Raw genomic sequence first — 9,927 nt, forward strand, 5'->3', positions numbered from 1 at the left:
GCTGGGTGCTGGAACTCTTGAAGGCTACGTGACTATGCCACCACTATGTGCCAACCTGGGAGCAGAGCCAGTTCTCAAACAGTTTTTGCCTTGTCTAAATCACTGCCTATGGATTTGGGCCATTTATCCCTGTCCAGAGGACAGGGTAGCAACTGGGACATGTCAATCATCACTGGAACCCACTAGATGCTTTGCTTCCTGCTGTTTGAGAGTGACAAAGAGGAGTATTACAACTCAGGTACCTCACTACCAGCACCTCTCCAATTGTGCCTCACCTTCCTGATGTTGCCCTGCACCCTACACAGCACCTTCTCAAACACTGTGGGATATGACTGGTGTTTGAAGACATGGGGAAGGGAGTAGCCACTCAGTAAGCCACTGAAGGAAAATATCCTAGTTCCTGATTGGCAGACCTCTTGGGCACTTGTAAGGAAGAAAGCCCGATGTTATTGGCCTTTTTACCCATCAAGCATCAGTTCCAACCACTACTAAGTTTCACTGATCACCCATGTGACTTTCTGGACAGCTAATGAACTGTTTAGACCCTTTTAGATATAGTAATGAGTGTCTTCCTTGATTTTATCAATGGGATAAAAGGTCTTGAATGCTCCTGAATATTACCAAATGCCAAATTACCAGACAAAGGAATGCAAATGTCAGTATATACACAAACATTTAAAAAGTGCATTTACCTCTTCCCATTTCTAGCTTATAAAACAGACAATAAAACTATGTCTCAGAAATGTGACTGAATGGGTGGGAAGTCAGGATATTAGGAGAAATATAATACTAGGATTTTTCATTGAGAGACAGATTGGTATACAAAAATAAAACACTGTTCAGAGTCAGGGACAATTCTGGCTCAGATACAACTCAACTTCAGTTTTCAAGTCTACAAAACATGAACAATAACAACTATACTACAAGGTGGCTGTAATAACTAGAAATTACTTATATAAAACTAAGTAATAGTTCCTGACATGTTCAATAGGTCTTGTAAGTGGAGAGATTATGATAAGACACTAGGTCAGATTTCTTACAAAGAGTTGATATGTATGGTGGCACAGGTTTGTCTTACAAAATCCCTAACGGTGTGTTTGTATGTATATTCAGCTTAGCTTACTGATTATAGTAAGTGCTGTGCTAGCTCATGTTGACAAGGATGTATGTAGGGTTAAATAAAGCACATAAAAATGAAAATGCTATTATCTCAAATGTCAGACATTGAACTCTCATTACAAAGTTACTACCAAAACCCTCACAGCCCAAGACAAACAAGAAGCTCATATTGAAAAGGATTACATTTCTTAATAAAGGCTACAGTTCTAAAACACCTGTTCAAGAAAACTTCTACCTTGATAAACTAGTTCCAAACAGGGCTTCAGTTTCTCAGCTGAGGACTGGACTCAGGGTTAGTAATGGTCTCAAGAACTGGCTTTAGAAACCACATCTGGTGCCTTTCCCATAGTCAGCCTCCTCAGAACACTAATGGAGAAGCAGGTGAAGCGACAGTACAGCCTGGACATCATTACGAAGGGATAACAGTATGGCGGAGATGTTAATTATCAAAATTTTCAAAGTTGCTCTGTTTCAGGAAAAATTGTAAAGGGAAATGTGGCAATGGTAAAAGTGAGTTTGTCTCAGTAGGCCTAGCCTTGCGAGTTGCGGGGTGTCTGGGTGAAGTAATGACGTAGTAAACATTTGTTTAGTGTCAGTTCTGGGCTGGGCTGAGGACAGACTGGTGAACAAAAGACACAGTGCCTTACATCAAGGGATTTACAGTTAAATAGGTCAGAGGTGTAGAGTGCAATCCCACTGTGAGGGTAAGCTGGAAAAATCAATGCAAACAAGAACAGGCTACAGAGCATGTTCCTACTGCGAGGGTAGCCCTGAGACAGGGTCAAATACTTCTAAATCTCAGAAGGTGGTCTACATTTGAGGAATGGCTAGCTGCTTACCAAGCAGAAAAGATGAGAAGGTGGGACCAACAGAGGACATCTGCAAAACAACACACCATGAAAAAGCATGGTACGAAGAAATGGTAACAGGAAATTCTACATAGCTGGCAAGCACATGTGCCCGGTGGAAACCCCAGAAGAGATGGCTGTTCTTAGCTGCAGCGAGGCAGTGAAGAGCAGCAAACGGCCATGGTAACAGCCAAGACTTTATCCTTTGGGCAGCAGGTTTTTATGACAAGAGGGTTCCATGTTTGAAGCCCCAGCACTTCAGAGGCTAAGGCAGGGACATGCATTCTAGGTTACCCTGGGCTACATGGACACTGCTAGAAGGGAGTAAGGGAAACCCAGAAAAGCTAGCCCTGTCCAGTCAAAGGACTGAATGGAGAGCAGCCAAACAATAACCATCCCACCCCACCCACACACCAGAGAAAATGCTGGGCCCTCCACTGTTAGTCAGGACTATGGGGGATTCAGACTTCTGCTTGCACCTGTCTATGACAGACCCCCTTGCCCTGAGGTGGCATCTGCAAACTCCAAATCTGAATCTACTTTTATCCCCTTCCAATGGTAGTGAGTACTCCACCCCAGGCACCAAAGTACCATTGGAGGTCCCTAGGGAACAGTTAGGAGGTCTGTTCTCCCTCTTATATGACTGTCAACAGAAGCCTAGTCAGAATTCTCACCCATCCTAACAGTAATGAGGTACACCTGGCCCCACGGGGGTGACAGTGAGGACCACGTAGGAAACCTACATTTTTATCCCTTGGTACTTAGCAGAGTAGATGAAAAGTAAAAATAAGAACATGACTCTCAGAATATACTGTCACTTTCCTAGAAAATGTAAGCTTTGAGTTGGCAAGATGGTTTAGCAGGGGAGATGCTGCCAGGCCCTGGAACCCACAGGATGGAAGGAAGGAAAGAACTGACTTCCAGAAGCTGTCTGCTGACCTCCACACATGCACTGTGGCATGTGAATGCATGTGTGTAGACCGTCATTTTTTGTTTAAAATACACTTACCATATACTTAAGTTTCATTCTTGGGTATGTACACTGAGTAAGTGAGCATTTCTATCTCACTTAATGACAAGAGGTTTCCATGTTTGAAGCCCCAGCACTTCAGAGGCTAAGGCAGGGACATGCATTCTAGGTTACCCTCGGCTACATGGACACTGCCAGAAGGGAGTATCACATAAATGTCCACAGCAGCATCTACATAGCAAAACAAAACAAAACAAAACCAAAAACAAACCCCACAAATGCCCTTCAAGAAGTAAATGGTGAAAGCCAGGCAGCAGTGGTGCACACCTTTAACCCCAGCTCTCAGGAAGCAGAGTTCGGCGGTTGAGGATATCTGAGTTTGAGACCAGCCTGGTGCAGGTCGGTCAGGACTACACAGATAAATCCTGTCTGGAAAAACAAACAAACAAGGTAAATGATTGCATCAAAAAGCCACTCAGTATATGATTTCATTTATATATTCTGTAGTGAGAAAATTATGAAGAGAAGATATTAAAGATGTCCTTGTGTTAGGGATGGTGGTTTGGGGGGACACAAGGGATCTTTGTTACAATGGAGTCACTCCATATCTGCACTGTGCTTATATGGATCAAAACAAGATACACTGACAGACAATATGCACACACATTGGTCAACTTTAATGTAAACTACGTAACAGGAAGGCTGCAAGACTCAGGATCAAGTGTAGGATTTGCCTAAATTCCCTGATTTGAGACCTACCTTGTCAGAACTTCTTATTCTTAGGATCTAATCATTTTTCTAAGTACTTTTATTAAATCATTCCACCCACATTCTAGTAATGAACTGGAACAAATTCTTCCCAGTTTATAACAACTGGGCTCAAGCTATAGAGAGACCATCCAGCATCACTACAAAACCCAGAAATGTGTCCAGAGCTTCCAAGTTCTTATCAACTCCTTACATTACACAGAATGAGAGTTTTGCAGCCTTGTCCTCTGCCACTGACTCTAGAGGGCAAGGAAGCTTCTTTTGCAGTGGTTATTCATGACTGAAGACTCACAGTTGAGAATGAGAGACACAGAAGGCTTCTATGACACCCCCCCCCAACACACACACACACACATGAAACAGTCTAGACAGGAAGCCATTAAAGAGAACTCTTTAAAAATTATGACAGGGATCCTGAAGTGCAGCTCTTCACAATTGATGGCTTTTGGCAGGGATGGGGGTGGGAAAAGACTCAGTTTTCTTTTAGGGGCTGGCCACTGGGTGTTTGACCATGCTCCAGTTGAGTATATGGGCAACACAAATTAGACTTGGCATTTTTTTCTTCTCTCTTTTTTTCTTCTCTTTTCTTTGGGGGAGGTCACAGACATAGGAAGGTGGACCTGGGAAGATTGGGAAGTGAATGTGATCAGGGTACATTAGGTGGAACTCCCAAATAATCAATATTATGTTAGGAAAAAATTAAAACAAAAACATCCAATCCAGGGGCTGGAGAGATAACTCAATGGTTAAGTGCTTTTTTAGAGTACCCAGGTTTGGTTTCCAGCACTTAAATGGGCTCACAACCATCTGTACCTCCAGTTTCAGGGATCTAATGCCCTCTTCTGGTTTCTGGGAGTAGCATGTATGAAAATGGTACAGACATAAAGGCAAAACACCCATACAAATAAAGTAAAAATAAATAAATCTTAACACTTATAAACAATTAACAAGTAGGGTAGAGTGTCTATGTGCTAAGTAGTTATAAGTAGCTATACTGCGTTGGAAAGCTCCTAACTAACTACAAGACATCAGGTAAGTTTCCACAGAGCACTTTGCCTAAAAGGAAGTAAGTGTTTGAGGCTAAAAAATTCAAAGGGCATTTCACTCAAATAAAAAGCCAGTTAATCCTAAGGGACACTCCTGCCAACTGTCAAATGCTATTAGAACACTCCTGGCTCCCTATTGTCCCAAGGAGAGACTATCAACCCCATGAGGTTTACAAAGGGGCAATACTGAACTTAAACTCATCTTAGCAAGATTTCTAGCCCCATCCACAAAGATAAGAGCTTCTGGCAAACACAGATGCATAAAGAGCCTCACAGTCCATTTCCTGCATGTCAAATAAACAGAACTATACTACCTACTATATAATAGCCTCAACAAATTCTCTACCTCTGCTGCCTCTGTGGGTCAGTCAGGATACAGAGACACAGGTCCAAAACTATACTATGCTTCTGGAGCCAAACTAATTCATGAACTATATGTAGATGAGCTATTCAACTATCTATTTCCATTTTGCTGGTGCTCAAGAGGAAGAGGCAGTAGATAAGGGGTTTAGAAAATGGGAAACAGAATACACACACACACACACACACACACACACACACACACACAGCATCATCTGTCTCTAGCTATCACCATTTGTCTGTGTCAGACCACATTCCTTCATTAGTGGATTTTCCAGGCTGAGCCATTATATAAATCTACAGAGGTACTAATAAACACCAACTGCTGTCAGGAACTAGCTAAACTGCTCATTCCTGTTGTGTTAGTTATGCTCCATCCCATTCTCCTTCTGACTCTCCCCTTGCTCTCCACTGTAAGTCCCACTCTCAGTTCTGCCCCATGTGTCTATGTAATCCCCCCCCCCCCCATCTCCACTGTCTGGTCCCATTGTATCTACTGTTCATTACTGAAGTGACTTACAGGGTGAGAATAATGAGTTATAGATGCATGGTAAGACTACCTGGCCTGTCTTTCACTTTAAAACTTTTTTAGGTTTATGTGAATAATGTTTTGCTGGTGCTTATGCATGTGCACCATATGTATTCCTGGTGCCTGCAGAAGTCAAAAGATTACTAGAGCCTGGTGCTGGAACTACAGATGGTGCAGCCGGCCTCTAAACCACTGAGCCATCTCTCCAGGCCCCTGGCCCCTTTTTAAAGCTACCTTTCCTTCCAGACAATGTCAATTTTTTTTTTTTTTTTTTTTTTTAAGGTATACAAGGTCCTAATGCAAGACAGAAGATGTTCTTGTACCTTTATGGCAAATGTTTTTAATTCCTTAGATAAAACCCTGGTCCACTTGGGAACACAGGGTAGGCTTGGCCTCCTTTGGCTGAACCATAATTCAATCTTAGCAATTCAATAATGTGGGTGGGTCTCCGTAGATGAGGGTACCTGCGGTGCTGAACCAGGAAGGATTTACAGACAGGCGTCAACTCAGATTGAGCAAGAAAGGGCAGGCTGATTTGCAATTTAATTGACACACCCACTAATTTGGTGAACTCTCTTCTCTTGATCTTCCACCTTCAAAAAACTTGGTTTTTGTGCTAAGTAGGTTCAGTATAGGATGGGACAATAAATAAAATTATCAAATGCTATATCATCATAACCTAGGAACATAGAAACTGTCTTTACTTAGGCAATAATATAAAGGCCATATGGATGTATTTGTGTTCCTATGCCCCTTTAGCTCAGTTCCAGTTAAGATATTCAGAAATGCAAGGGGCCAATGGGCTTTCGATGTAGGGAAGTAGGCCTTGATGCTTGAACTGTTAAGGAACAACACTGACAATGGTTGTGTATGGACGGATACTCACATATGTATGCAATGGTACTGAGAATGATATTGTAGGCAGTAATTCTGTTAGCATAAAATATTCACTGTACTTAGTGTGCTAGTCACTGTACACATGCTATCTCATTGAATTCTCAGAATCCTATGATGTCCTGGTTTTCCCATCTAAAGCTCAGATAGCTTTGGTGACTGACTTAAGGTCACTAAGCTGACATATGGTACAACAAAGATTTGAAACATGGTCACGATCTTAACCACTCCACAAACTATTCCACAGGAGTTAAAACTGAAGACAAAGCAAGAAAGCTCTACTACTAAAGGGACAACTCTAGCATGGAGGGTGAAAACCCTTGAATATCAATCTACAGTAAATAGAAACAAATCATACCATTAGGAAGCACAAACCTCAAATCTGGCTCATTTTATGGGAAAACTGATCTCATTTCTAAAGTAGGTTAATGGCTCACATTTTAAAAATGAGGAGATATTTCTAGATTAAAACATTTAGAGATTTTCATGTCCTTTGACACCAAAGGACACATTTTCATTTTCTAGATATCATATTCAGAGTGAAGATAGTATTTTTTTTTTTAGCTTCTTTGAATTGAATGGTGTGAACATTCTTATCCCCATTTCACCCAAATATTTCAAAGCTGCTCTTGCTTAACTATCATTTTGTCCTTTTCATCCTTTCTACCTTAATGTTCTCTATGGCTTTTCATCCTTGAGTTACCAACTTTTATAGGGCTGGGAATTCACAGATAAACTTCATAAAACCAGGAGACGAGGTGCCTCTCTGATTACTCATCGTGTGAGCTATTTTAGGAAGCCTCTATATTGACCTAGTCACTAGCATGAACTTAATTTCTCTTTAGTCTGTAACCTCCATGTTCTAGTCTGAAAATGCTGTATCATAAATTCCAGACTGTGGGATAGCACCGACTCCTTCATACTTCCTTAGAAGGGAGAAGGGTAAAGGGGCAGTTATGTTAATCATTTCATGCTTAAGATTTCTGCTATAAATTACAAACAAAACAAAACAAACACACACAAATGTGTAGTGTTTTTCACAAACCCGACGCCAGGGCTCAAGCTTTTATTAATACTTGAATCATCGTTTTTATCCTATTTTGCCGAATTGGGATAACTGTCAGGACATAATGTCACTTCACATCAGTATCCATGTCCCCGTAGATCTTTTCTTTTTTCACCACTGGCTTTTTTCTTTTGGGGTTTGTGGTGCTGAGAACTGAACCCAGGGCCTTAAAAATGCTTTAGCACTTACCTCTTCCAGAGTTTCTCCTCTCAGCATCCAAACAAGGTTTATATGTTCTATATGGTGGTCATCTTTCTAAACCTTTAATCCAGAATATAAGGCATTAGCTTGCCTTTCCTGCAGAATGACCTAGGTTCTAGGTATCTGCTTCTTCATAGTATAGCTTGTTCCTATTTGCTGTGAGTACTTAAGGCTTTTCTTTTCAACAATATCAGCATCCAGATCAGAAAATGACATGTGACCATTATCTCACATTTGATTAAGTACTGTTGAGTGAAAGTTAATTTACCATATACCATGGATTCTGGGAGTTTTGGAACTCAGCATAATCTGTTATGTGTAATAAGCAGACCAGGCTTGTCTTGAACCCTGTCTGCCTCTGTGCTATGACTAAAAGTATAATGTAGCCTTTCCTCAGCTAAAGTGAGTCTTAGATGCCATCCTTGAGTTTTCTTCCAAAACCTACCTTTAAAAAAAGAGCAAAAAAAAAACTGAGGTAATTAGTTACAACCCCTTTCTTTTCTTTTGCAAAAGTATTTTATGGAAGGCATTGTTTTATTTCAGTTTGCCTCTCTTTTTTTGATGCTAGGGAGGTTAAGGGATTAAAAAAAAATAGATGACCTTGTCTAGTAGGTTGGTCCATTAATGAGTGCTACAGATACTGGGCCTGTAGGGAGGCATAGGACCACAATTTCAGCTTGGGGCCATGAAGAGATGACTCCTGGTGCAACACCGAATGCCTTAATTTTTGGAATCAATTTAATGTGTTAGATATAGCATACCCCTTTAGGATTAGTCAGCAATACTTAGAGCAAGATGAAATGGATCATTCATTCCTACCTTAAGAAAGCTTTAAAAATCTACAGCAACAAATTTAAAACTTTTACCCAATAGAAAGTGCCAGATACACACCTTCTGCCTTTATATTTTCAAATCTCTTAACCTCTCAATTGTTTTTCATCTAAGATACCCAAAATCAGACATAAGCTGATCACTGCATGTAAAAGATAAACTACAAGAAATATTTTGCTTCTAAAAACAGAATATAAATAAGCAAATACCAAAAAGTGACACCTGCTATCTCCTTTTTGCTAACTTAAGTGGTTAAAAGTAGTTTCTAGTCTCTGCTAGACCAGTGGGTGGTCAATAAAGTTGTTGACAATCCCACTCCTGCCCACCATAAAAGGTCTAAAAAGATAAGGGTGAGGCCTGGATAATTAAGTAATAACTGCAGTAATAACTGCAACAATACAAGGGAAAGAACATAGACTTCCTAAATCTAAGCATCCAGAACAAGCTCACTCAGGTTGGACTGGCTAGGAAAGTGTGTCATCCATATTTTGATGGTTGTTATTGCTAGGAAACAGGTACAGACATCCTGATAGTACACAATTTTAAACTTGCCTCTACTGCAGAGTTCCAGCTCTTGGCATGGTTGTGGGCAGATAATGAAGGCTGTCTCTGGGTAAGAGCTGAAGCTGAGCTTCATGGCTTGTTCCCTCTGGCTGAATTCATGCCTTTACTCTAAGAGCTTCTGTTCAGCCTTCCTGGTTCCACTCTGACATCATCAGTGGGAAGTGTAGAGACCTTGTTGCAACCTTGTCTCTGACAAGTCAAATCTACCAGGAGTCTATACTCAGCCAGAAGAGCAAATCAACTACAAATGTGAAAGTTAGGTCAACAGGAAAAACATAACACATGCATATTGTATTATTAGAGCTATGCTGGAATCATGTTGTATAGTCCATAAGAGGTCATTTTTGAAAATGACTATCCAGAGAGATTAAATTATTTGCCTTAAATTAAAGCAGCAACAAGGGAATGTGAGACAAGGCAAAATGAGTCCTAGCATCTTTTCTGAGGAAATAGTACATTATAGAAAACTATTAATCATGAAGAATTACCTTTAATAAATTCAATGGTCTTTGTTCTGTTTACAGAGAGGGGACAGGGATAGCCACAGAAAAGGGCTCACTATGATTATATTCAACTATGGTGACCCCAATGTACTGACTACTGGGTGAGGGGATCATGTCATCCTTACAGGTCCAGGGTTGAGGCAGCTCTGCTATGCAGATCCAGAGTTCAGATGCTTGTAGGACCTGAATTGTGTTGAAATATTTACTGAAAAACACTTATACTTAAGT

This window comes from Phodopus roborovskii, unplaced genomic scaffold, assembly GCF_943737965.1.
Source record: "Phodopus roborovskii unplaced genomic scaffold, PHOROB, whole genome shotgun sequence".
NCBI lineage: Eukaryota > Metazoa > Chordata > Mammalia > Rodentia > Cricetidae > Phodopus > Phodopus roborovskii.